This window comes from Pinus tabuliformis, chromosome Q (assembly GCF_031772625.1).
Source record: "Pinus tabuliformis cultivar Carrire ecotype Pingquan chromosome Q, CPIR1, whole genome shotgun sequence".
Classification (NCBI taxonomy): Eukaryota; Viridiplantae; Streptophyta; class Pinopsida; order Pinales; family Pinaceae; genus Pinus; species Pinus tabuliformis.
In genome coordinates this window covers 149265273-149291883 of record NC_142296.1, presented here as the reverse complement: position 1 = coordinate 149291883, position 26611 = coordinate 149265273, and positions in this window count along the sequence as shown.

The following is a 26611-nucleotide window of genomic DNA, read 5'->3' as shown; positions in this document are numbered from 1 at the left end:
TCTTCAATCTGCCAGACTCCTATGGGCCGATCCGCCGCTTCTTTCGAGAGCCGGTTAGCAAGCGCATTTCTTTCCCTGTAGATGTGAGAAACAGTGATCTGGTCAAAATGTGTTTTTAGAAAAACAATTTCTTCGAAGATATGTTTCAAATAATATGCATGACATATAGTTTTATTGTTTGCCCAATCAATCACAATCTTTGAATCCCCAAAAATTTGTATTTGTCTACAATGTTTGGTAAGAGCAAAGTAGAGGAGATGTCTTAGAGTGATCAGCTCAGCATAATTATTGAGCCTGTCCCTAATCCCATTCTCAGGTGATAATAATGAGAATCCGTTAGATGAAAAACAATACCCCCCACACCCTTGTAGAGGCGCAGCCCCGTCAAAAAAAGCCCAAGGTATTTCCTTGTTGATGATTTCAGGCTGGATGTTCCTAGGAATATTAGTTTTATGCTCAAAAGGAATTTCAGTGTAGGCCGCGCAGATAGATGGCGGAAGATGATGCCAGTTTACTCTATAGTCCTAAAAAATTATGGCATTTCGGTTGTTCCAAATGAACCAGGACACCACCGGAGGAAGGTTCCTGGCCTTTTCGGAGGACACCGTAGACCACCATTGATCCCATGCCGATGGTATATCAACACCCTGCCAGACAGTGTTAATATTGAGCGCCTGTGTGACTTGAAACCATATGTTCTTTGTAACTTCGCAGTGAAGGAAAAGATGGGCCGTCGATTCCTCCTCTTTTTTGCAGAGGACACACCAAGATGGTCCTGAGAAAGCTCGCTTCCTAAGAGTGACACCTGTTGGGAGCTTATCAGCTATGATGTTCCACATAAGAAGTCTGGCACAGGGCTGTGCTTGTAGCTGCCAGACATTTCTCCACCAGCTTTTAAGAATGTCCGGCTTCTTTGCTTCAATTAACTTTAAGTAGCCGAGCTTTGGTGCATATGAACCAGATTTGGCTGGTGCCCAAATTAATTCATCTTCCTCCTCCAGTAACTTGATGTGAGTTTCGGTGAGAGCCTGAATGTAACCTTGCCAAAGTGCAGACCAAGCCTCTGGCAGATGCCATTGCCGATCCGTGACCCAAGCTTGTGTAAATATAGTTGATCGTTGGGGGTCACCAATCTGAGCCAAATATTTGATGCCTCTGTTGTTGAGATGTTGGATTAATCCTTCAGGCAGTAGATGTGCATTCCCAGAGCCAGGCCATGGATCTAAACCAATGCGAACCTGTGCACCATTCCCTATTTTCCATAGCAGGTTATCGCGGATTAGAGGCATAGCTTTTAGAGTGGCCCTCCAGATTGAGGATATGCCTAAGTGGTTCCAATTAGGTCTGCGGAGCCATTCCGTAATGCTGGAAGGCCATATGTATTTATGGTGTACAACTTCCGCCCATAAGCTGTCCATCTTAATGAGTGACCAACCCTGCTTTGCAGTTAAAGCTTGTGCAAAAGCTGACAGTGTTTTAATCCCCCATCCTCCCCATCTCTTTGGCATGGAGACAAGAGACCATCTGGTCCAAGCAAAAATCTTACCCTTTTTATTGCCATTCCACAGGAATCTATTACATATTTGTTGAATTTTTTGTAGTATTCCTTTTGGAATCCAAGTAAGCGACATCCAATAGACAGGTGTAGCCTCGAGCACAGATTTGATCAATATAAGTCTGCCCGCTTTTGACAGTAGACGGTGTTGCCAGCCAATAATCCTCTTTTCAATTTTATTTATGAGCCATGTCCAGTGAGCCACTTTGTAACCATCCGGCCTTAATCTGAAGCCAAGGTATTTTATGCCATCCATCAACTGGATTTCCAAGAAGGGAAAGTGCTGAGCAGCCAGCAGAGTTTCCTATTGAGAGCAACGCATCAAAGATCTGGTGGATTTGTCCTTATTTATCTCCATGCCCGTGGCTTTACAAAAGAGCAGCAGAATATCATTTAAAGCAATAATGTCTCGGACACTTCCATTAAGGAAGATTAATATGTCATCAAAAAATAATAAATGGGTAAGAGAAAACTGTTCAGTGATTTTGAGACCGCTGATATCACCATTCCTTTTAGCTTCCGCTATGAGCCTACTCAACCCCTCCATGACAATGAGAAAGAGTAGTGGGGAGAGGGGGCATGCTTTCCTGATCCCCCTACTGATATTAAATCTGTCCGAGGCTGCACCATTGATAAGATTAGCAAAGGAAACAGAGGAAACACATCCCATAATCCAGTTGATAAGTAGGTGAGGGAATCCCAGATGTGTAAGGATCATCTTGAGATAGAGCTAATTTACTTTATCAAAAGCCTTTGCAAGATCAATATTTAATGAGATACCTTTAAGGTTCTTCCGTTTTATGGAGTGTAAGGCTTCCTGGGCAGTGCCAATGGCCTCTTGGATGTGCCGGTTGTGGAGGAAGGCAAATTGTTCAGCCGAGATATGCGAGGATAGGATAGGTTTGATGCGATTAGCAATGATTTTGGCGATAATTTTATAAAGGCAGTTACATAGGGAGATAGGGCGAAAATCATTGAAGGATGTGGGGTCATCGGATTTAGGTATCAAGGCAATGAAGGTCTGGTTCATAGGAGGATGAATGTGCCCTGTGATCCTGCTTTCCTCGACGACATCCAATAAGTCATCTCCCATCAGATCATAGAAGGCCAGGTAGAACTCCACTGGCCATCCATCTGGCCCTGGACTCTTATCCTTCTTAAACCATTTGAGAGTACTTTCCAGCTCTTGAGTTGAGACCGGTTGACTGAGATCTTCTCTGTCTTCCTGCCCTACGAATCTAGGGAACTTTCCAGCAAGTCTGATAATATCTGGCAGATTGACGATGTTTGGGGCCGTGAAGAGTCTCTTGAAGTGATCAACCCCCAACCTAGCAAGTTGTTGGTGTGTGGTAGCCCATCCATCTGGTTCCTTTGGTAGCTTCCAAATGGTATTGGATGCCTTTCTGCCGTTTGCAAGATTATGGAAATACTTAGTATTACTGTCCCCGGCTTTGAGCCAGATGGCCCTGCTTTTGAGTCTCCATAGTTCCTCCTTTTCTTGTAATAACTTCGATTTTTTCTCAAACAACTGGCAGAGAAGTGTTTTTGTGGCATCGGATTGAAATCCAGCTCCTCTCTCATCAGTCAGATTTGCAATCTGTTCTTCCGTATCCTTCAGAATCTGATCATCTCTATTCCGCTTTTTCCTTGCCCATATCTCAGTCATAGATTTGAGTTTCTTTAGCCTTGCGCAAAAATCCAACGCTTTCCTCTGCTCTCTCAATGGGGGTTGAGATGCCCAGAAATCCGTGACTAGCTTGATATATTTTGGTTCTTGGAGATAACCGGCAAAAAATTTGAAAGGAGAGCGCGGCTTGGATTTGTTGTCACTAATCTGTAGAAGAATCGGGTGGTGATCAGAGAAGCCCCCAGTGCCGACCCATTGTCTGTATAAGGGGAACATCTGTATCAATTCTTCATGCATCATATATCTGTCTAGTCGCCTTCCAAGAGCAGCCTCTCCAGTTCTTTGGTTGTGCCATGTGGGAAGCTTCTTATTCATGGGGATATCCACGAGGTGGTGAGCATCAAGAAACATGCTCATCTGCTCTGCAAGAGGATCACTCTGCGCCTGATGACCCCAGGTTTCCCCAGCCCCCAGAGAGAAATTGAAATCACCCCCAATGACAGTATTCTGAGTGATATGGTGGCCAGATAGGAAATGTTGCCAGAAAGTTAATCTGTTCTGGTTTGGCCCATAAATATTAATTATTCTGATTGGGATGTCAAGCTCTCCCATAATAATGTCCATCCCAAGAAATCCACAACCCCCCCATGCCGAGAGAGGCCTGCTTTTTCTGGGGTTTAAACCGATAAGTAGTCCACCAGATCTGCCACAGGCATCCAACCCATGTAAAACCCATCCAGGGAGCATAGCTTGAAGAGTTTTCACCGCCAACTCAGCGGTGCAGAGGGTTTCCTGTAGGAAGATAATGTCACATCTAGATTCTTGAATGAGCCGCTTCAGAGCCAGGCGTTTTTTGGGGTTGGCTAGTCCCTTGCAGTTGAAGGAGAGCCAGATCATGGGGTAACACAGGTCAGGGGTTCATTTGCTCTAAGTGCCCGTTCAATAGTAAATTGTCATCCCATGGCGACATCCGCAACCGCATTAAGCTTTGCCAAAGAGATATGAGATGGTCTACCGCGCTTTTGTTTGCGGTGACGGCCAGGGGATGATCCCAGGCCCAAAACTTTAGTGCGTGCCCGGGACCGCAGGTGATAATGATGTGCTCTGGAAACGACCGGGGAGGGAGGGGAGTCAGGCCAATCCAATGTAGGATTGTGGGAGGGGGGGTAGTGGAGAAGGTGGGTGGAGGAGGGGAAATGGTGCACAGAATGGAGGGGAGGGAGACATTTTCTGTAACGGAGGTCCGAAAGGAAGAGTGCATAAAAGATTGCAATTCATCAGAAAAAAAAGGATTACAGATAGGGGTGGAAGCATTACCCGAATGAGTAGATGCTGCCTCCGCCTTCTTTGGTGCAGCCTTTGCAGTCTTTGAGCGGGTACGCGGCGGCTCTGAGGAAGACACTGCCTTTCTTCGAGAACTCTTATTTGCACTATCACCCGGCTTTTTTGTTGGAATCTCCTGATGAGCCAGTCCACCTTTAGTAGGTATGTTAACTCCGGCATTTTGGTCCACAGTAGTCTTCTGTCGAGTTCCTTTGGGGTCCTCCGATGTCACCCCTGTAACCAATGGGCAATCCTTATACAGGTGACCGATTTTATGACATCTACGACAACGGAAGGGGAATCCTTCATAATCCAGTAGCTGTTTCCGGGAAACATGGCCGTAGTGCAGAGTGATTTTCTCCTCTAGGCCAGGTTTGGTATCCAGGTGGACAAGAATACGAGCCATGGTCCTATTGCCCGTTTTCTCATAAGAGCGGTCGTGCTCCAAGTATGTGCCCAGAGTGTTCCCAATCCTCTTGAATGCATACGGGCTCCAAAATTTCCATGGCAGACCAGGTAGGCGAACCCAGATGGGGCCGGCCCCCAATTGTTCTCGTTCAGGATCAAATAAAGGATCCCATCGCTTGAGCATGACAGGAGCTAGCTCAATGTGCCAATATTGTGAAAGAATCCACTGGGTGAGATCAGGCCGACTGAAGTGTAAGGCAAACCAGCCTCGGGTGAGGACCATAACCTCAGGTAAATCCTTAAACAGTGCGCCCCAAATCTCCTCCACCCAGAGCTTTAATCGTTCTGCCGTGTAGGTGCGTCCACGGACCCTACCAACCAGGACCTTGCGAGTGGCGTCCATCACATCTGGCAGCGGAGCTTCAGGCCCAAAAATAACACTGAAGTCAGAGTCAATAGCACGTAGGCATCTGCCTTTCTTCACCTTCTCAGAGCGCTTGCCAAAGGGGGTCTCCTTCAGTAGTTTGCAGCAAGGGTCCGAGGAGCTGTGTTGAGCGGAGCCCGCAGAGCGAGCAGGTATCTGCGGAGTAGTGAAACAGCCAGACCGAATAGGGGAGCGGGGAGCCGAGGTACTAGTACCCGGAAGGAAGGGTAGGGAGGAGTGGGGGGGGAGCCGTTGGGTTTGCGGCATAAAGGAGACCGAGAGAGAGTGAGAGCTAGATGGGGGCGGAGGCGGCGGGGGCGGGGGAAGTCAGGCCTGTTGAGGAGCTGAAGCGGAGCGTCCAGAGATGGCGAGGCTTGGAAACAAGAACCCAATATATGTAGTGTAGCAGGAGATAACGACGGGCATTCCAGCGGGGTGGCGTCCGCGAGAGTATACTCGGGGGATTTATCCTTCCGTTTGAGCGACAAGTGCAGGTGCCGCGAAGAAGCACCTGTCTCGACCCTGAGCGCGACACTCCTCGGTATCATGTGAGGCCTACTAGTGTGTGCCCAGATCTCCTGGTGGGGCATGGGGTCCGCCTCATAATCCACTAAGTCTTCGTCGCCCATAGTTGCTGTCGGAGTATAGTGCCAGGATCAGAGATCGCGCCGGGGACCGTCCAGCGAGAAGAACGGAGGTCAGTGCGCCAGAAGGTAAACGGGAAGGGGACCGCAGCGTAGAAGACAAAAAGAATCCCGTGACAATCGAAGCCTCTGTCGGTGTTCAGGCGGTCAGTGATGTCGTTCCCAAGTAGCTCCAGGTGCCAACCGCCATGAAACGAAGACCCTGTATCAAACCCTAGCTAGGGTTCCACCATGGTTCATCCTCGCAGCCACTCCATTTCCTTGAATGTTTCAAGGGTAGACCTTAGTTCACATAAAAATCAAAATTTATTTACAAAATTGTTATATTCCTTTGTAGACACATATTTTAAACTATAAATTTTTTTATTGTGCATTGATTAAGGTTGTCTATAGCAGGAGGAAGTGATCAAGAATAAATATGGAGGAATTGTACGAAAACAACCTTTGATTTCAAAGGTAGAAAATAACGATCTATTTCTTTATTTATGAGGAATTCATGTTGGCACAATCAGACAATTTCTTTAACTTCGACATAGGCCTCATGATTTGTAAGGCTCAAGGAATCAGTATTGCAGTAAGATTTCATTGTAACATGGTTGATTGATGTCATAAAATAATTTGGAGTTGCCAATGACTAAATTCTTAGGGGACCAAAAAGGTTGCTATGTGCAATTTCCACATGCATGTTTTTTGTCAAATTTATCCCTATGTATATTGTGTAGAATGCAAAATTCACAATAAATATTTCATGTTTTTACCAATCAGATAGACGAGTAGATTATATAAATTTTGCAGCCATTATTTTAAAACCAAGGTGAGGTGTGGTCTTTTTATGTGTCATGCTTATGGACCACAGTTGATTGATTTTCAAGATAAAATCATTTAAATTTTGTTGAATGATCTCTACATTATTTTCAACTGCATGACATGGGTTAGATTTACTTAAGAAGAATCTATTGGATTAAAAAAAGAACAAAGAAGACACCAAGGAGATTAGTGGTAAAGAGCAGTGTGATCTTTTGAATAGTTTCAAGGATCATGAAGGAAATAATATAGAGGTGAGCCAACATTCAAAAGAGAAACACATGAAATATTCTCACGAAGATGTGTAGTTGATGTTATTCTTGGGTTCAATTTCCAGATGGAGATATGTACATTTTGATTCAAGGGTAGATCTTAATTCACATAGAAATTAAAAAATTATTTAAAAAATTGTTATAGTCCTTTGTAGACACATGTTTCAACTATAAAAAAATTTGTTTGTACTCATTAAGGTTTTCTATAGCAAGAGGAAATAATCAAGAAGAAATATGAATGAATTGTACCAAAGCAACTTCTGATTTCGAGGGTAGCAAATCATGATCTATTTCTTTATTTACAAGGCATTAATGTTGGCATAATCAAATAAGGTCTTTAACTTCAACACAGGCCTCATGATTTCTAAGGCTCAAGGAAGTAGTATTGCAGTAAGATTTTATTGTAGCATGGTCCTTGCCTTTTGTTGATATTTTTATGTCTTTAAGAGTTTTGAAAGAAGCATTAATTAGTGTTATATATTATTTCCTTACGACATTTTCTTTGCAACATATGGTGCAATTTCTAGTATAATAGTATTTTAAACAACTTATAACCTTTATAATTTGAAATTAGTAAATATTTCAACTTTATATATATGCTTAAAATATATTTTTTAAATGTCATATAAAATGAATTTATCTATGCTATGTATTCTTATTTTATTTCATATATTTTCTTATGTATTTCACCTATTATTCATAAATTGAATTTTCCTTTTAGTATTGATTCCCTTATGCATCATTTCATCTTTGAACTATTATGAACAGATAATGAAAAGTTTCCCTTTCATACATTTTTTTCAACTAGAAAGAGTATTTGTGCTTCCTTGGCCAATTTATACCATTCAACAATTGTTAGGCTCATATAGCTAAATTTAAACACTAGATAAATTAAAATAGAAAGGCTTTGATTATAAACCATGCCTTCCTTCTCAAGCCTCAAGGCATATCTCAGTTGGTCAAGGTCTCGTTGCTAAGTACCTCGCCAATCAGGAGGTCACAGGGTCAAATATCCTCGACGCCCTTAGGGTTAGGCCCTCCTAGTTTGGCTGGCTAGTAGATCCCTTTGGGTTGATCTACCTAGATTTTCCCATGCATGTAGCAGCCACTCAGTGTCCGTGAACCACATTACAAAAGAAAATAAACATATCTTCCTTCTCTATAATAGATGCATGATGATCTACTTGTTAGTTATCCACGGAAATATAAATGTTGGGCATGCTATAGGTCAAATCCTAAATAGTCTCAGCTTCTCGAACACTATACAAACTCAATCCATCACTCTTACATTGTGCTAAATCCCTCTTCAGGTGATTCTCCCTATAAATCCAACATTTAAGAGGTCCTCCTCCATAAACCTTGGCCTCTTCCCCTATAGTTTGCATAGGTCAATTTTTATTAGAAAAATTTAACTTGTGATGGGTCTCACCTCCTCTTCTCTCCAGTACACTATCCCTTGATTCCTTACCCTTTTCCTCTGAATTTGATACTGCTTCTAGCTTTCTAATCAACCTTAAACTCTAGCATGCACCTAGACTTCTCGTAACAATGCTTTAAGTTCTAGAATGTATCCTCCAGTGTATGTGGCTCATCAAATTCAATTTAGTCTTTAAATGTTTATGGAAACCCACTAAGAAATATTTGGACTTTTTTCTTTTCCTCCTTGAGGTAAGGCACATATCGCAACAACTCTAGGAATTTGGTGGTATACTCCTCGTCCAACATTTGCCCCTTTTTGAGTTCATAAAAATCCTTGGATTTTCTATTAAAATACCTCTCAGATAAGTATTTTATCCTAACTCTATTCCTCAAAGTTATTCCAAGATGGATCTTCCTCCTTGATATTATTGACATTCTTCAAATCCTCCCACTAGATGTCATCCTTTCCTTTCAGGCTAAAAGTTGCCTCCTTTGCCTTAATGTTTTTAGAGTATTTGTGTACTCTAAAGAGGTTCTTCCTCCCAAGAAACCATGCTTCAGCATCCTTTTCCTTCTTTACTTAACCATCAAAGGTAGGGGGCTTGGCCTTCCTGAATTCTTCTAGCATATGCTCTTTTCCTCTTTTTCTTCCATAATGATGATGTCTCCTAGTAGTAGCATCAAAATGTTTCCCATGAGTGCTCGTCCTTATATCTTAAGCAATCAATGGAGTATCCCTCCTACTATGTCTTAACTTACTAGCCCGTGCCATTTTATGGATATACTTCTATCTACTCTATCAGTCCTTTCTTCATATTTTCCTTGTCCCAATGAAATCTACGTCACCCTATAGCTAGCTCCCAACTCATGCTACCTTTTCCTTTGTAAGGATGAAAGAATTTACAATATGATTGCAATTACTTCCTATTCCCTGACCAACCTCTCATTATCATCTTTAAAACTCCTTATTTCAACCCTTAAGCTTCTTGATGTATCCATCCAATCATGAGAGCTTACCTCTCCTCCCTTCTCAATTGATTCCTCTTCATCTCCATGTTATGACCAATCAGTTCTATATTGTACCATTTTTATGTTCATGCCTTATTCTCTTACTTCTCTTTAATGTCTTCTTAATGTGATGTCATACACAGACATAACTATTATATTAACAAAGGACCTAGCAACTAAGATTGGGATTTTAACTCTCCACCCAACCTTAGATTGGTCTACACAATAACATTTCTTGTATCCAATCACCCTCGATCTAGATTGCAGAGCTTGAGGAAGAGTGCTCCAAGGAATTCAACCATTGTCGCTAGTTGAAACAAGAAATGTAGAATTCACTCCACCTCCACCCACTAGTTAATCAATATATTAGGATGAAAAATGGAATCCATAGGCTACACCACCTCTACCCACCATCTAATCAAGGTAATCTAGAAGTTACACCACCTCCACCCTTAGATAACTTCCTTCAATGGTTCCACCCTAGAACACGAGTCTAGAACTCACTGAGAATGAACCAGAAAAAAAGCAAAGGAAAAACGTTATGACACTCCTTGACCAAGAGTCCAAAGAGTAGGGCCTTCACCCACTATCTAAGCGAGGGAATCTATATGCTAGATGATCTCCACCCTCTAGCTAAAATATGGAATCCAAAGACTTCTTCCCTTCACCTGGGAAATGTCCAATCTAGTGCTTCTAGTGCTCAACCAACCAATCTTCTATTCTCTTACACTATCCCATAAATCATATAATGCCTCCCCGACCAGTCCTTCTATCTAAGTTTACTTTCTTCTTTTCTATTCCTTGGTCATCCGCAATGTCATCTCTCCTTTTCTCCCTTCATGTTGTTGTGATCTTTCTTCTCCACTTAAACCTCCTCTTCACCTATCATGACTTCTCTTTATCTGTTCAACCTTCCTCACTGTTGGACCACTCCCTAGATTCCACCTGTAGTATCTTTTCCTTCCATTATCACCATTTTAATGAAAATTGAGTTGTTGCTCCTTATGTATCTTCCCAGGATGAGCCTTCTTGGACAACCCAACCCGTTTTGCAAACTATTTTTTTCGTCCTCATTTAGTTTTGGCCTTGCCTAAGAAGAGAATGGGCTTGTCCTATATTCTCCAAAAAAAATTAAAACACAGTAATCCCATTTAAGGCACACCATTCAACCTCCATGACTATCATTAAAAACAACCAAGATTCCTTAGGCAATCTCCCTCGCCAAGCTCTAAAATCCACATCCAAATTCTCAATCATTTTTTAATTATAGAAAAGATGATTTAAAATATTTACAATAGGGGGTTTAGCTAGGGGCTATCATAGGTGCTTCCTTTTGTGCTAAAAAATTCCCCAACCACATTTGTGTGCCTAATGAACAATGTGCTCAGTAAGTATTTGGATAGTTGTATTAGTTTTTGTGGATAACATCCTGATTTATTCAAAAACCAAAGAAGAGCATGAAGAGAATTTTGAAGTGGTACTATAGTTATTGAGAGAGCACGAGATCTAAGCCAAGCTCAACAAATGTGATATCTTCTAATCACAAGTTCATCACTTGAGACATGTCATTTCAAAGGAAGGAGCGGTTGTGCATCCAAAGAATATTAAGGGAATCATGGAGTGACCCACTCTCTATAATGTCATGGAAGTTAGTAATTTCGTGCGATTGGAATTTCATTCAAAAAAAAATTAAAGATTGGGAATCCAATCACATCCCTACAAAGGAAGGGAGTCAAATTTCAATGGACATCAGAGTGTGCGGTTAGTTTTGAATAACTCAAGAAATTGCTCACATGTGGAACTATTTTGAGGATAGTAGATCCGAAAAAGGATTTTTTGGTTTGTGCAGATGCCTGTAAGGAAGGAATAGGTGTAATTTAATGCAAGAGGGACTTATAATTGGTTATGAATTGAGCAAAATAAGTGGACATGAGAATAACTATGTCACAAGGTCTTAGATCTTACATCGATAATGCACACATTACAAATGTGGAGGCATTGCTTGCTTTGAATGAAGTTTGTGTTGATGTCACATCATGGAGGGCTGAGATACTTGTTTGATTAGCCTCATTTAAATGATAGAAAATCTAGAACTTTAGCTCTAATTAATGAATTTTACTTTGAGATAAATCACATTAATAGCATGGAAGAAAAGGTAGCAAATTCACATGGTAGAATTATACAAGTGGTTCACTTGGTAGCGATGAGTACTTGTGAATCTAATATCAAATAAAGGATGAAAGAGGCATTAATACATGACAAACACTTTCATCATGTGAAAGAGTTCTTACAATAAGAACCAAAGGGGTCAAAAGAAAGGACTACAAGCTCATGGATGATGGTATGTTTATATTCAAAGACATATGGTGTGTGCTTTACGTAGCTGACTTGAAGAAGCTCATAATGGATGAGTTTCATATGTTACCTTATGAAGGTCATTTTGGTTATTAGAATATGATAACAACCATAAATAAATTGTATTATCAAGCAAGAATGAAGAATGAAGTTTTTGAATACGTTTCCAGGTGCTCAAAATGTTATATACTACAACCAATCCCAATTCCTGAGTTGAAGTGGGAAGTTATATATATGGACTTCATCATAGGATTCATCACAGGTCTGTTTGGGCACATCACTCCCAACGATCAAATCAGTACAAATAGGGCTCATGAAATCCTAATTCAGTTGCTACATGCCCTAGAAAAGTCATCATATTGAATGCTTTCATCCATAAAAGTTTCCTAGTTTGAAACCCTGTTGAAATGCCTCCTTGGGACACCAACACAGCCTTGGTCAGGGGAAACTTCTCTACATAGCAGGTAGGCCCATTCAGACCTGCATTGCAGAGCACTTAGGCCCACTTTAGCCTACGCTGGGTGAGGATGAGTGAAATTGACATAGGATTTTGGGAATATTCCTTGATTCTAGAGCATTCTAGAAGGATGCCCAACTCTTATCTCATCCTATGAGCTCGATTTTGGATAGGCTATGGATCATTCAACCCTCTATCCTCTCATCCCTTTCTCCATGGAAACTAACTATCCAATTATGGAAAACCATTCAATACCCAATTTATGACAAAACCACTTGCATTTCCCTATAAATTGACCACTCATCATAGTGATCAAGGGGCTAGAACTTGGATATTATAGAGAAATATTGTTGGTTTGAGACTTGAAATCATTGTCAAGTAATTTTATGTTGCTGGATTGATGTGCTATTGGTGTGATGAGGGTTTGGACTAAGCTGGATGAGTGACACGAGATCAAACCACATTGGGTGTAACTTCTCCTTCTATCGATCAATAAAGTTGTTTGTTCCTTTTCCCATACTTTTGTCTATATATATGATGAATGAATGTTCAAATGTTTTCGATTCCATTTGTTTACAATAAATAGATCATATTCTTTGATTGTTGTCGTCTTCTATTTATGTTGGAAAGTACCAATTGAGTGAATTCAGTTTGAGCGGGAGCGATGGGAGCAACTCAAAGGAGATCAAAAGAAGCGAAGGATCACAAATAGGTAGATTTATCTTATTTGTTTATTGTAGGAAAACGTTGAACATCTTTACTTCAGTTTTTCTAAGTGCAACTACCCACTTAGGGAAGATGTACTTTTTTAAGATATAAATTCGGTATAACAAATTGGCGACTTTGCTGGGGAACGACCATCATTCATGGTAGTTTACCCTTATCAAATTACATCCTAGTAGACTTTACTTGAATTCATTGATCTCTTTTCAGTCATTTTGAAGCTTTTTTGGTCAAAAAAGTGTGCTTAAATGTCTGCTGATTGTGCTCTCTGGCATCAGTGCGGTGTTGTTCTTGACACAGTGCATTGCAGAGCAACCTTAGCTTAGAGATAGTGCTCTACAACACATTGTCTCCCACTGAGGGCTACCTAATCCATGTCAAGCCAAAAAACCCATCTTTTGCTTGATTTTTCCAAAGTTGCCTCTGATGTTGTTTACTGAAAGATGAATGTTTTCTATGGCTCTGAAATCAATTTGTATTTCATTTCCTAGCCCTACTTTGACCTTCATTGTTTAGTGTTCCTTAAGATATTTCTTTATCATTATCAATTCATTGTCAAAGTTAGCTTACATTGATTAGTATTTACTTTTCTGAAAAAGAATTGTCGTAAATTCTTCATTTCTTTGAATACAAAACTGTCGTAAAGTCTTTGTTTCTTGTGAAAAGCATTGATTGATCATTTGTGCATTTAGTTTCTTTATGTTCATCTAAACATTAAGGAATGAAAATAAAAACATGCATAATGCATTTAGAAGTTTGTGTGTGCTTGTAGGAATGGTATAAGGAAAGTTGCATTAGATGTGCTCTATGCTCTTTGTTTAAAGATTCTGATTGCTTTACCCCTTTTAGTTACGGTTTTCATTGTTTAAATCAAATGAAAAGAATGTTTCTCACCATAGTTGCATTCTAGGAATTTCAGAAACATCACGCGGTGAACCTGAAAGGAAAACTTTTGAACAAGATCAACTAAAATTTATCTCAATTAACCTAATGGAGCATTGTAACTTAACAGATAACATTTAGAGGTCTAGGCTAGAGACGTGTTCCGACGTCGTTAAACATAGCAGCTGTCGCTGATGGTCTGGGATACATTCCGAGTGTGATGCCTCATTCCACGTACGAAAGTATATCATAGCTCGTCCATGTACTTTCGGGTATATTGGGCGGTGTTATAGTACGAAAAGTATAAGGGAATGCTCTCACTGTGCGGTTTCACATTAGACAACGCTAACACAGATTGGGCCTCCACGTACTTTCGGGTATATTTGGGAGGACTACATTAGGTTGCTATCCATCCATAGGTAACCAAGTTAGCCGCCTTGTATACTGTGATACACCAAAAACAACATTCGGGGAGATTTCCTCCACGTATGTTAAGTCCTTGGTTTACTGAGGTAGTATGTTGCAGTTCACAGTTACTTGGTAATCCTTTTTCCTAGAATATCCCTCTTTTGTTTTGTTATTTTATTTTGATTAAAATAAAATTAACCAACCGTGGATAACATCCTCCACGTCACTCCTTAGTTGATCTTAGGTTGAGACACATGGAAACAACTCTGGAGTCCACCGATCAAGGAATTCCTTTTGATGGGAATCCTAGTCCTTTTACTTCTCTTGGAAATATTAGTGCTTCTTATATGGCTACATTGTCCCTTCTGGGTCTTACCATCAACTTTCCAGTATGGTTGTTCTCAACCTCCTTGGCCCCACAACCGAATATTCCTACAACTAGGCAAAATCAATCTCTAGTTGATCCTAAAGTTGACCCTTTACCTTCTTCGTCAGTTGTTTCTTCCTACCCTTCTTCCTCTTTGCCTAGTGAAAGTATTGACACTAGTAACCAGGGAAGAAGAAGAAGAAGAAGAAGAAGAAGAAGAAAATTTAGCGGGGGGGCAACTAAGTAACCATTGCCTCGAATGCAACTTCTGATGAGAAGTTGTCTGATAAGCCTCACAAACTTCGATATCCTTGCAAAATTTGTACGAGATACCATCTTCTTCGAAATTGTTATGGTATTCCTCAGATCTTAGAAGAATGGTCTTCTCATTCACATCATCCTGTGTCATCAACTTCTGGAGATCATGATCATGACACACCATCAACTAGTGGTAGTAAATTTCATGGAAAGAAGGGTAAAGCTAAGTTTCCCTGTAGGTTATGTGAAGGGAATCACCCCATTAACCTTTGTCCCTATCTGGATGAAGCCCAAAAAGTGTTGGATAACCGTCCTGCTTCTCCGCGGTGACTTCCATCTAGTTACAGGAGACTCTCCCTTAATCCTTCACTAGTTGATGAAGTGACTAACCCAAATCAATCGTCGATCAAACCCAATCTATCTGAATGTGAATCCCATGAGTCTATACCTGACCAATCACAGGTCGAGAAAACAATTGACCCAATTTCACCTTCAGTTAATCGTACCTTTCCTGTAAAGTGTGAGTATTATACCACTCAGGTTCTTTTCATTTCTTCAGATTCCAATGAGCTTGGAGGAAACCCTCCTGTTCCATTAAGACAGGAGGAAAATCCTCCCGTTCTCGTAACTCAAGGGGGTAATTCTCTCGTTCTTATGGTACCCCCTCCAAGTAGTCTTGTCACTTCCTTTGATTGGAATCAACTGGCAGGATGCCGTCTTCCTTCTTATGTGCCTTTCTAGATCATAGTACATGTTTATAATATGATTGTATTTGGCACTGTTATAGATGAAGGTGCATCTGTGAGTATCCTTTCCTCCACTGCTTGGCAAGCGATCGGTTCGCTGCCACTTGTGCCTATTACCCAGAATATGTTGGCTTTTAACAGGGGAACCAATCAACCATTAGGGATCCTTCCTCATTTGCCTATTACTTTGGGAGGAAAAATTGTTTATCTCAATGTGACGGTAGTCCCAGGCCCTTTAGATTACAATTTATTTCTTGGGTGCGACTATGCTTATGACATGGGAGCTATTGTTTCAACACTCTTTTGAGTGATGTGTTTCCCGCATGAAGGTAGAATTGTCACCATTGACCAGCTTTCATTTCCTGGTCTTTCAGTCAACCATATTCCCTAAATGGTCCTTTTGTTCTAATGGTATCTTCCCCGCCACGGGTCAATTATGTGGAAAACCGTTCCATGCCTACATCAATTGACGATCAATTCCATGATGTTATGCATTACGTACTGGGGGCATTGCAACCAAATCTCTCTAATGGATTCCTTGCTACATATCCCTTCTAGAGCATTGTTCTCCCATCTGATGAGAACCTCTTGGAAGTCATGACCTCTTATGGGTCGTGATCAAGGAATCATGAGCATAGTTCCTTGTCTTGTGTCAATCTCGTTAAAAAATGAAACAAGGAATCTGAGCAAAGTTCCTTATCTTGTGTCAAGCTCATTAAAAAATGAAACAAGGTCCCCTAGAGCAAAGTTCTAATTTGAGTGTTTGATTAGATCTCGTAAAATCTCAGTCGAGTCTTTCACTTGATCTCATAAATGAACCTTCATTCCATCCACCTGATAGCCACAAGTAGTCTACTTAGGTGAATGTAATGAAGCTTGGGGGGCATGCACCTATAATTTAGTCATCATGCTGGGGTATGTAAACCAATCTCAAGCATAGTTTTTCGTTTCAAGCTTGTGTAAAAATGAAACTAAATCCAAGCATAGTTTTTTGTTTCAAGGTTGTGTAAACATGAAACTAAATCCAAGCATAGTTCCCTATGGTTCAAGCTTGTGTAAAAATGAACCCATCTCCATTTTAACCCTCGTGATTTCCATTCTATCAGCATCTTCTGTCAGATGAGCCTTGGTTTTTCTCCTTCCATTGTCACTATCTGCTTGGCAGATCATACACTTTCACTTGGTTGTTATACCCTTTTTGAGGAAAATTGCAATGAGTGGTCTTATTAGCCAGCCTCTTCACATAAATAAACATGTTTTGAGAAGTTCCAACATCACCAGAACCAGTTTCTATCCTTTATACCACTCGTTCCTCTAGGATGAGTCACCTTTAAGCTCTTTTCTAACTCATAAAAAATGAAAAGATCGCTGGGTATTTTCCTTTTTGACTCATTAAAAGAAAATAAAAACAAGGGGGTTTTCTTTCAAGTTCTTTTCTGACTCTTTAAACACGAAAAGGTTATTGGACACTTGTCCTTTTTAGCTCGTAAATAGATTGGAAATGACATCTACTCAGTATAAGTTTAACCCTTTTCTGGACTGAGATAGATTACTTACGAAAAAGGAATGCGTTGATCGAACATGGTCGATAGGTTCTCTATTATATTATTTTACACTTTTTCAGACTTGAGAGACAAATTTACAAAAAAGAACTTGTGGAGTTTTCTTTTTTTCCCTTTTCAAACTCTCTAAACATGAAAAGAATCGAGTTCTCATTGTCGTTAAACTCATTAAAACATCAAATAGCGACAAACTTGTCCATCATGACAAGACCACGTTTCACCTTTGCTAGACTCGTTAAAATATCACATAGCGATGGATTCACCCAAAGGGTAGAAATATACATCAAGAATATGTTATCCACCTCAAGCTTGTTAAAAAAAATAAAGAGGTTAGCAATGACTAGGGAAAATGGGAAAAGGGATAAATCACTTTATGGTAGCAAGTCGCTCTTCAACATGACACTTTCACTTCATCTCTGTGGCTATTTGAGTTGTGTTATTTGCTTGATGGTTATCATACCTATGGTTTATCACACCATCCATCACTTTGGTTTTGGGTCAATGTTTCCAATTCATTCAGTGTCACCGACATGTTCAAGAGAAGTCATTTAGTAAACTTCATCCTTTGCAATACTCATAGACCTTCATTTTCATGACTATCATTCCTCAACATTGTGTCGTTAGTCACATTCTGTCTTCAAAATCATTACATTCATTTTGTGTCATTGATGGGGGATACATCAAGGCCATCCTGCGATGAGTCGCTTCTTGTTGACATCAACACATTATCCAGGAACTTGACTTAGAAACACCCGTCCAGTACCTTGAGGCTTGCATACATCAATGGCAAGTTTCTTGCTTCCGGTGACAGGTTGACATCACAGGCCTTTGACTGAAAGACTTTGTATCGTGTTTGACATCAAAACATCTATTCACACCATGCAGAATGTACTATAGTACCTTGAGAATCATTATTATTATCGGTGATTTCTCTCGCGTTTGTTAACAACTTACATCATTGGCTGGTAATCAGACAGTGTCTTCCCATGTTTGACTTCAGATCACATTTTCACATGGTTAGACTCGTACTTGAGTGAATGATTGGAAGAGATATAAGACCTTGGATCTAGTTTCATCCATCCGAGCTACGATTTCAAGAGAGTACTAAATCATCTGTACGATGGCTTTACACAGATGGTCATCCTATCATGGATCTATATCTGTAGACGACTATCTGATTTATGTACATGTAATGAAAAGTTTATATGCTAAGTATGGGTATGCCTTCCCTCAGAAATTCATGAAAAATTCAAAGATATCATGATATTATGTATTGTAATTGATGTAGGTCACCATTCTTCAAATTCTCCTCATCACATCATAAAGGATATCACTCAACATTATCATTTTTGACTTCATGCTTTAGGGGGCAGCTGTTACAGGTCTATTTGGGCACATCACTCCCGACGATCAGATCTATACAAATATGGCTCATCGAACCCCAATTCAGTAGCAACATGCCCTAGACAAGTCATCATATTGAATGCTTTCATCCATAAATTTTCCTAGTTTGAAACCTTGCTAAAATGCCTCCTTAGGACACCAATGCAACCTTGGTTAGGGGCAACTGCTCTGCATAATAGGTAGGCCCATTCAAACCTGTGTTGTAGAGAACTTAGGCCCACTTTAGCCTACGTTGGGTGAGGATGAGCGAAATTGGCATAGGATTTTGGGAATACTCCTTGATTCTAGAGCATTCTAGAAGGATGCCCAACTCTTATCTAATCCTATGAGCTCGATTTTGGATAGGCTATGGATCATTCAACCCTCTGCCCTCTCATCCATTTCTCCATGGAAACTAACTATCCAATTATAGAAAACCATTCAATACCCAATTTATGACAAAACCACTTGCATTTCCCTATAAATTGACCACTCATTATAGTGATCAGGGGGCTGGAACATGGATATTATAGAGAAATATTGTTGGTTTGAGACTTGAAATCATTGTTATGAAACCATCTCACAAAAAGATAGAAAAGAGAGATAAATGCCTTGGAATTCAGCCTCTTCGAGGGGGAACCTCCTTTACATTATAGAAATGAACAATTCTTGGATGATGGAAATGACAAGACCTCCTTTCTATATATAGGAGTCTAAGGAGCCATAATATAATTAGTGTCGACATAACAATAATAATGTAAGGGCACAACAATAACAATAGTGGGCTTCTATGGGGCACAATAATAACCATATGGGGACTACATAGGCACAACAATAGAATAAGAGGGTTGCACTAATAACAATAAGGGGTTACACTAGTAGTATAGGGACCTAACATGCCTCTCTCCTTCAAAAAGTGTTGTCCTAAATTCTCGAGTAGCTCTGGATGCTTCTGTATAAAATTCTCTTCCTCCCATGTGGAATCTTCAGCAAGTAAGTTCTTCGACTTCATGAGATACTCTGAAATTGATCGATTTCCTAGTTGTCGATTTCTTAGTTCTGTGACTGCTTCAGGTTCCAATATGAATTTTCCTTCTTCGTCAAGTTCTGGCAATATTGTTTGAACTGGGATCTTCTCCAACTTTTGAATGAGTGCCCACATTTCTTCGTCATTGTTCCATTCATCCTTTGATTTGTTTATACAATCTAGTTGGATAATAGGAATGGCACAAAACAATGCTTCCACATCCTCATCCTTCCTTGAGAGTGCATCTGCAACAACATTTTTCTCCCCCTTTTTGTAGATGATTTCAAAGTCATAACCCAACATCTTTTTGACCCATTTTTGTTGTTCTTCCGAAGATAATTTTTTTCTAAAAGGTATTTAAGACTATCATGATCCATTTTTATGTTTAAGTGTCTTCTCATTAGGTAAGGTCTGATGTTTGGAGGAACACTTCCTGGAATCAAATGAATACCATAATCGTGATCATGAATAGGTGGGAGGCCTTTGGGAGTCTCAAATACCTTGGAATGATTGTCCAAGCCTTTTTGGAGAAATAGATGATTTCAATGTGGGAACCTCTAGAAAACATAATTGTGCAATTATGCCTCTTTTTTCTTTCTTTAGAAGCTTTGTCATTCCGTTAGAGATGATTATTTTTCTCGGTTTCCCTGTGATACCCCTTAATTCAACTTCCTTTCCTTTTGAAGAAAATTTCATGAAAAGTTCTTGAAAATTAAAAGCTATTGTACCCAAGGATTGTAGCCATTGGACTCCTAGTACAACATCAACACCAACCATTAGAATGGAAAGAATTGGGCTATTCAATACATATTCTCCCATGGATAGCTTGATATTATGGCACTTTCCAGAGAAATCTATGGTTCCTCCACTTCCAACCATCACTTGACACTCTGGTGCTTGATATAGGAAGCAATTCAATTCCTTGGCTATCTTATAATGAATAAAATTATGGGTACTGCCCGAATCAATCAACATTATTACCTTTTTCTTCTTGATATGTCCTTCTATCTTGATAGTTTGAGGAGTGGTAATTCCTTCCAATGCATTACAAGATATTGTCAGATTCATTTCTTGATGCTTTATGTGATCTTTCGCTTCTTGAACCTTTTTCTTCTTGATATGTCCTTCTGATGTAGGAGCATCTGGGCTTAGCCAGCAATGTGAAAGTTTGTTCACATGTTGTGGCTAAACAAGTTGAATTTCACTGGCCTGAGTGGTCAAAAAGTCAGTTCTTTACTGAGAGGGTTGGATCTCTCAAGAAATGAATCATATTTCATTATTGTAATAAGTAGAAATTGTGTTATTTTAGATTCAAAGATAAGTTGTTAGCATAAGTGGGTGATATAGCTGGAAAATAATGATTTGACTATTAGATTGTTTAAGAATATGGATTGAGTTGTTAGACAAGATGGGATTGATAAAATGAAGAAAAATGTAATGTAAAAGGATTTGCAGGGATGAGGGAGGATTGAGGAAGCACGAGTCACGTAATAGAGAGAGGATTTTATATTGAAACAAGGGTCTTTTAATCGCTGTAATCGAGCCCAAGGATGAGACTCTGTAACCATTTTTATTATGAATAATTGATGCATGTGTATGATTATATATTGATGCGACGTGTGATTATACACCAAATTTGTGGAATCTCTCGTTTGCCTTTGTTTATTTGTATTCAGGACAAAATCGAGTATTTCTCTGTTTTTATGATTTATGATATAAACTAAGAGTTCAATAGAATCGTAGCCTTTCATATTATTAATCGTATTAAAGCCGGTTAAAAATCCCAACCGTTGATTTCTGTTCAAAACAACGGTGAGAAACCCCGCCAATCGTTGGATCCCCTATATCACATCGCAAATATGTGTTACACAGGGTCGGTTCACATGTCTTAAGGAGTTGCGACGTGTGATCGCCGAAATCTTGCATCGCAAGGAAGGCTTGTGTGTTATCAGAACTCCGGGTGTGGAAACACTGTGATATGCGATTGCGACATATCGCATCACAACATTTCATTCTAAAGGGAGTGGGCCTGGACTATTGAGGAATTGCGATATGCGATGGAAGTGGGACCACTAACCATATCGCATTGCAACACTCTATTTGTATGTACCAAGACTTGAATACTTACCCAGAGAAACTTGCGATTGTGATAAAAGATTTGGACCATTAGATCTAAATGTGATATGATCTACGGTGAATCATGAACGGTTCTATTTAAAAGGGGAAATAGCATTGTTTTGGGCTTTTACAACGGAGATCTGATCAGAGAAGAAAAGGTTGGACTGTAAGGAAAATAATAAATGTAGGGCCGATTGTTGAGATTTCTCAAAACAATTGATTCCTGCGTTATTTGTGGTATCAGAGCATAGAGAGATTAAGGTTGGTTACAGTAAACATGCCGCTAAGGAGAGGAGCTGACATTGGTGGAGGAAGACCAGAAGCAAATGCAGTTCTATTGGAAGAGATCTGAAGTCTACATACGAGGATGGAAACAATTGAGACTACTTAGATAAGAACACCCGATGAAGGGGATGACAGTGCTAAAGAAGAATCTTCTAAGGAAGAAGAAGAGGAGGAAAATGAAACTACCAGATTTATTAAGATGCTGGCGAAAGTACGAGGAAAACCAAAGGTGGAAATTCCTACGTATGAAGGGAGTCTCAATGCAAAATAGCTAATGGATTGGATCAGATCATTAGACAAATATTTTGACTATGAAGAGGAAGCTGACGACAAGAAGAAGGTGAAATTTGTAGTTACCAGATTGAAGAGTCATGTAGCTATTTGGTGGGATGAGCTACAGACATTCAGAATGAGGAAAGGAAAGTCCAAGATCAAGCAATGGGACAAAATGGTAAGTAAGATGAAAGCCAAATTTAGGTCTAAAGATTATTAGTTAAATATTTTTAAACAGATGTCTGTTAAAGAATACACAGAAGAGTTTTATAGATTGAGTATTAGAGTAGGACATGCAGAAGATGACATGGAGAAGGTAGCCAGATATATCAATGGCTTACGATATGACATACAAGACGAGATCAGCTTGTTAAGTCTGAAACCTATTGAGGATTCCTATCAAGCAAGTTTTAAGGCAGAGGAGAAGATGTTGAGAAAACAGAATTAGAGGAATAGAGGAAGGAGCTTGGTAAGAGGTAGAGGAACTACTAAACCAAGGGGACAACAACATCATCATGAAGCAGGCAATTCAAGTAGCAGACCACCACAGAGAGGGGATTTTAATAGAGGAAGATTTGTGCCTAGAGGAAGAGGCCGAGGTAGAGATATTTGGTGCTACACATGTGGAGAATGGGGACATGTGTCATGGGACTGTCCTAATAATAAACCAGTAAGTTAGAGGAGTACAAATGTGGTTGAGGCAAAGCCAAAAACACCTCAACTTATGGAAAAGGAAGAACCCCCTGAAGTAGGAGAATCCTTGTTCTTGAGAAGGACATTGCTTAAGACAGAGAAAGAGATTGAAGAACCAGTGCAGAGGAAGAATTTATTCAGAACTACTTGTAAATCCAAAGGTAAGTGTTGTAAAGTAATAATTGACAGTGGAAGCACTGATAACCTTGTTTCTACAGATATGGTGGACAAGCTCGGATTAGTGAAGACAATGCACCCTACTCCTTACAAAGTGTTGTGGTTGCAGAAAGGACATCAGATCATTGTGACAAAACAATGCAAGGTTGAAATACAAATTGGTACATATAAGGATGTAATATTATGCAATGTAATGCTAATGGATGTATGCCATGTATTATTGGGAAAACCGTGGCAGTTTGATCGGAAAGCTATTCATGATGGGAGGAGAAACACTTATACTCTGGAGAAGGATGGAACCAAACATACATTGCTTCCATTGAAGGATGACGTTGACAAAGGAGCACTTGGAAGTAGTGTTATGCTGATGAGTGGAAAGGAGCTGTTGCAAGAGATTGGGAAAGGTGAAGAAATGCATTTTTCTGTCATAGGGAGACCGAAGGTAATTTTAACTTCCACGAACTTGGATGATTTTCCTGAAGAAGTTAAAATTCTGTTAGATGATTTTGTTGACATTGTTGTTGATGAGTTACCAAACACGTTACCACCTGTTCGGAGTATCAGTCGTCACATTGACTTAATACCGGGAGCAAGTTTTCCAAACAAAGCCACTTACAGGTTGACACCTCAAGAGAATGCAGAAGTTGGAAGGCAAGTGTAGGCACTGATGGATAAGGGACTAATCAGAGAAAGTCTTAGTCCATGTGCTGTGCCAAAAGTACTTAGTCCAAAGAAAGGAGGTGAATGGCATATGTGCACAGATTCTAGAGCCATAAACAAGATCACAATCAGGTATAGATTTCCTTTGCCATGCATGGATGATTTAATGGATTGTTTGAGTGGATCAAAGTATTTTACTAAAATAGATATGAAGAGTCGATACCATCAAATAAGAATTCAAGAAGGAGATGAATGGAAGACTGCATTTAAAACAAACAGTGGGTTGTATGAGTGGTTAGTGATGCCTTTTTGACTCCCTAATGCACCTAGCACATTCATGAGACTGATGAACAAAGTCTTGAAGAAATATGCAGGCAAGTTTGTTATTGTTTATCTTGATGATATTCTAGTTTTTAGAAAAAGTAAGGAAGAAAATTTAGAGCATCTTAAATTGGTTTTAAGAACTTTGCAGAAAGAGAAACTACTGATAAATATGAAGAAATGTAGTTTCATGAAGGAAGAATTAATTTATTTGGGATTTGTAGTTTCTAAAGAAGGATTAAAAATGGATCCAGAGAAAGTCCAAGCAATTTGGAACTGGCCTATTCCCAGAAATATATTTGAAATAAGAAGCTTCCATGGTCTTGCAAGTTTTTACAGAAAGTTTATCATAGGTTTTAGTCAGATTTGTGCACCAATTATTGAAACAATTAAGGAGACCAATCAACCATTCAAGTGGACGGAAGCAGCAGACATGAATTTTAAATTTCTGAAGAGGAAAATAACAGAGGAACTGATTTTAGCTTTGCCTGATTTTGAAAAAGTATTTCAAGTTGAAACAAATGCTAGCGGAGTTGCAGTTGGCGCAGTTCTGAGTGAGGAACAAAGACTGATAGCGTAATTTAGTGAGAAATTGAATGAAGCGAAGAAGAAGTATTCTTCTTAAGATAAAAAGTTTTATGCTATTTTACAAGCCTTGAAAAAATGGAGACATTATTTGCTGCTAAAGGAATTCATATTGTATTCAGACAATCATGCATTACAGTTCATAAATAATCAGCTGAAATTGAACCAGAAACATGCCAAGTGGGTAGAATTTTTGTAGAGCTTTTGTGATAAAGAACACAAGTGGTAAGTTGAATAAAGTCGCTGATGCGTTGAGCAGGGTAAGTTTTATTGTACAAGAATTCAAAGTTGGTGTTGTAGGATTTGAAGAAATGATTGAAATGTACAAAGATGATGCCAATTTCAAAGATATCTATACAACAATTCAAAATCCAATAGTTCATAACAGAAGTCAATGGTTAGATTATCTCATCCAAGGAGGCTTATTGTTTAAAGGCAACAAGTTGTGTATTCCCAAATGTTCTATGAGGGAAAACATAATAAAGGAGAAACATAGTGGAGGATTATCTGGTCACTTTGGACAAGATAAAACCTTTTCTAAGGTGAATGCTTTTTATTATTGGCCAAAAATGCAAACTGATGTTAAGATATTTGTTGAGAAGTGCAGGATATGTCAGCATGCTAAGGGGAGAAGTCAGAACATAGGATTGTATCAGCCATTGCCAATACCAGACCGACCGTGGGATGCAGTTAGCATGGATTTTGTTTTGGGATTACCAAAAACTCAAAGAGGGAATGATTCCATTTATGTTGTGGTAGATAGATTTTCCAAGATGGCACATTTCATTGCTTGTAAGAAAAATAGTGATGCAACACACATAGCTAATCTATTTTTTTTTTTCAGAAATTGTAAGATTACATGGATTGCCTATAAGTATTGTGTCTGATAGAGATACAAAGTTTGTAGGACATTTCTGGAGAACTCTTTGGAATAAACTAGGCACTAACCTCAGTTTCAGTTCAGCATACCACCCTCAAATAGATGGAAAGATCGAAGTAGTAGATAGGAGCTTGGGAAAGAATCGAGAAGTTTAGTGTATCAAAATCCTAAACAGTGGGATTTAGCACTATCTCAGGCTGAGTTTGCTTATAATGACTCTCCAAACTGAAGTATTGGAATGAGTCCATTTCAGATTGTTTTTGGAATGAATCCAAGAGGTGTGTATGAGCTCAGAAATTTGGGAAAATAGGAGACAAGAAGTGCAAAAGCTGAAGAGTTTGTAGAACAGATGCAGAGACTACAAGAAGATGTTAAAGGCAGATTGCAGGGAAGGAGTGGAAAATACAAATAGAGAGTAGATATGAAAAGAAGAGGGAAGGAATTCCAAGTGGGAGATTTAGTGATGGTATATTTGAGAAAAGAAAGATTTCCTGCTAAGGCTTACAATAAACTGAAAATGAAAAAGATAGGACCATGTAGAACTGTAAGAAAGTTTTCAGCTAATGCATATGAAATTGAATTACCAGAAGGGATTGGGATATCGCCTATTTTCAATATTGCAGATTTGTATCCATGCAAATGGATAGAGAAAGAGCTACAGGAGGAAACTATAGAAGATGAAGTTCAAACCTTGAATTGGGAAGAACAAAGGCCAAGGGCCGTTAAGAAAGAAGTGGAAGTTGCTTTGGAGAAAAAAGAAAGAAGTGGAAGTTGCTTTGGAGAAAGAGTATCCAAAAGAACTAGAGGACAAACTTATTTTCAATATCTAGTCAAATGGAAAGGACAGCTAGTGGAGGATGCTAGCTGGTTAACAACAACCGAGTTGTAGAAGTATGGAGTAAGCCCTGAAAGTCTGAGGGACAATTTATTTCTTCCCCGGGAGTCTGATGCAGGAGCATATGGACTT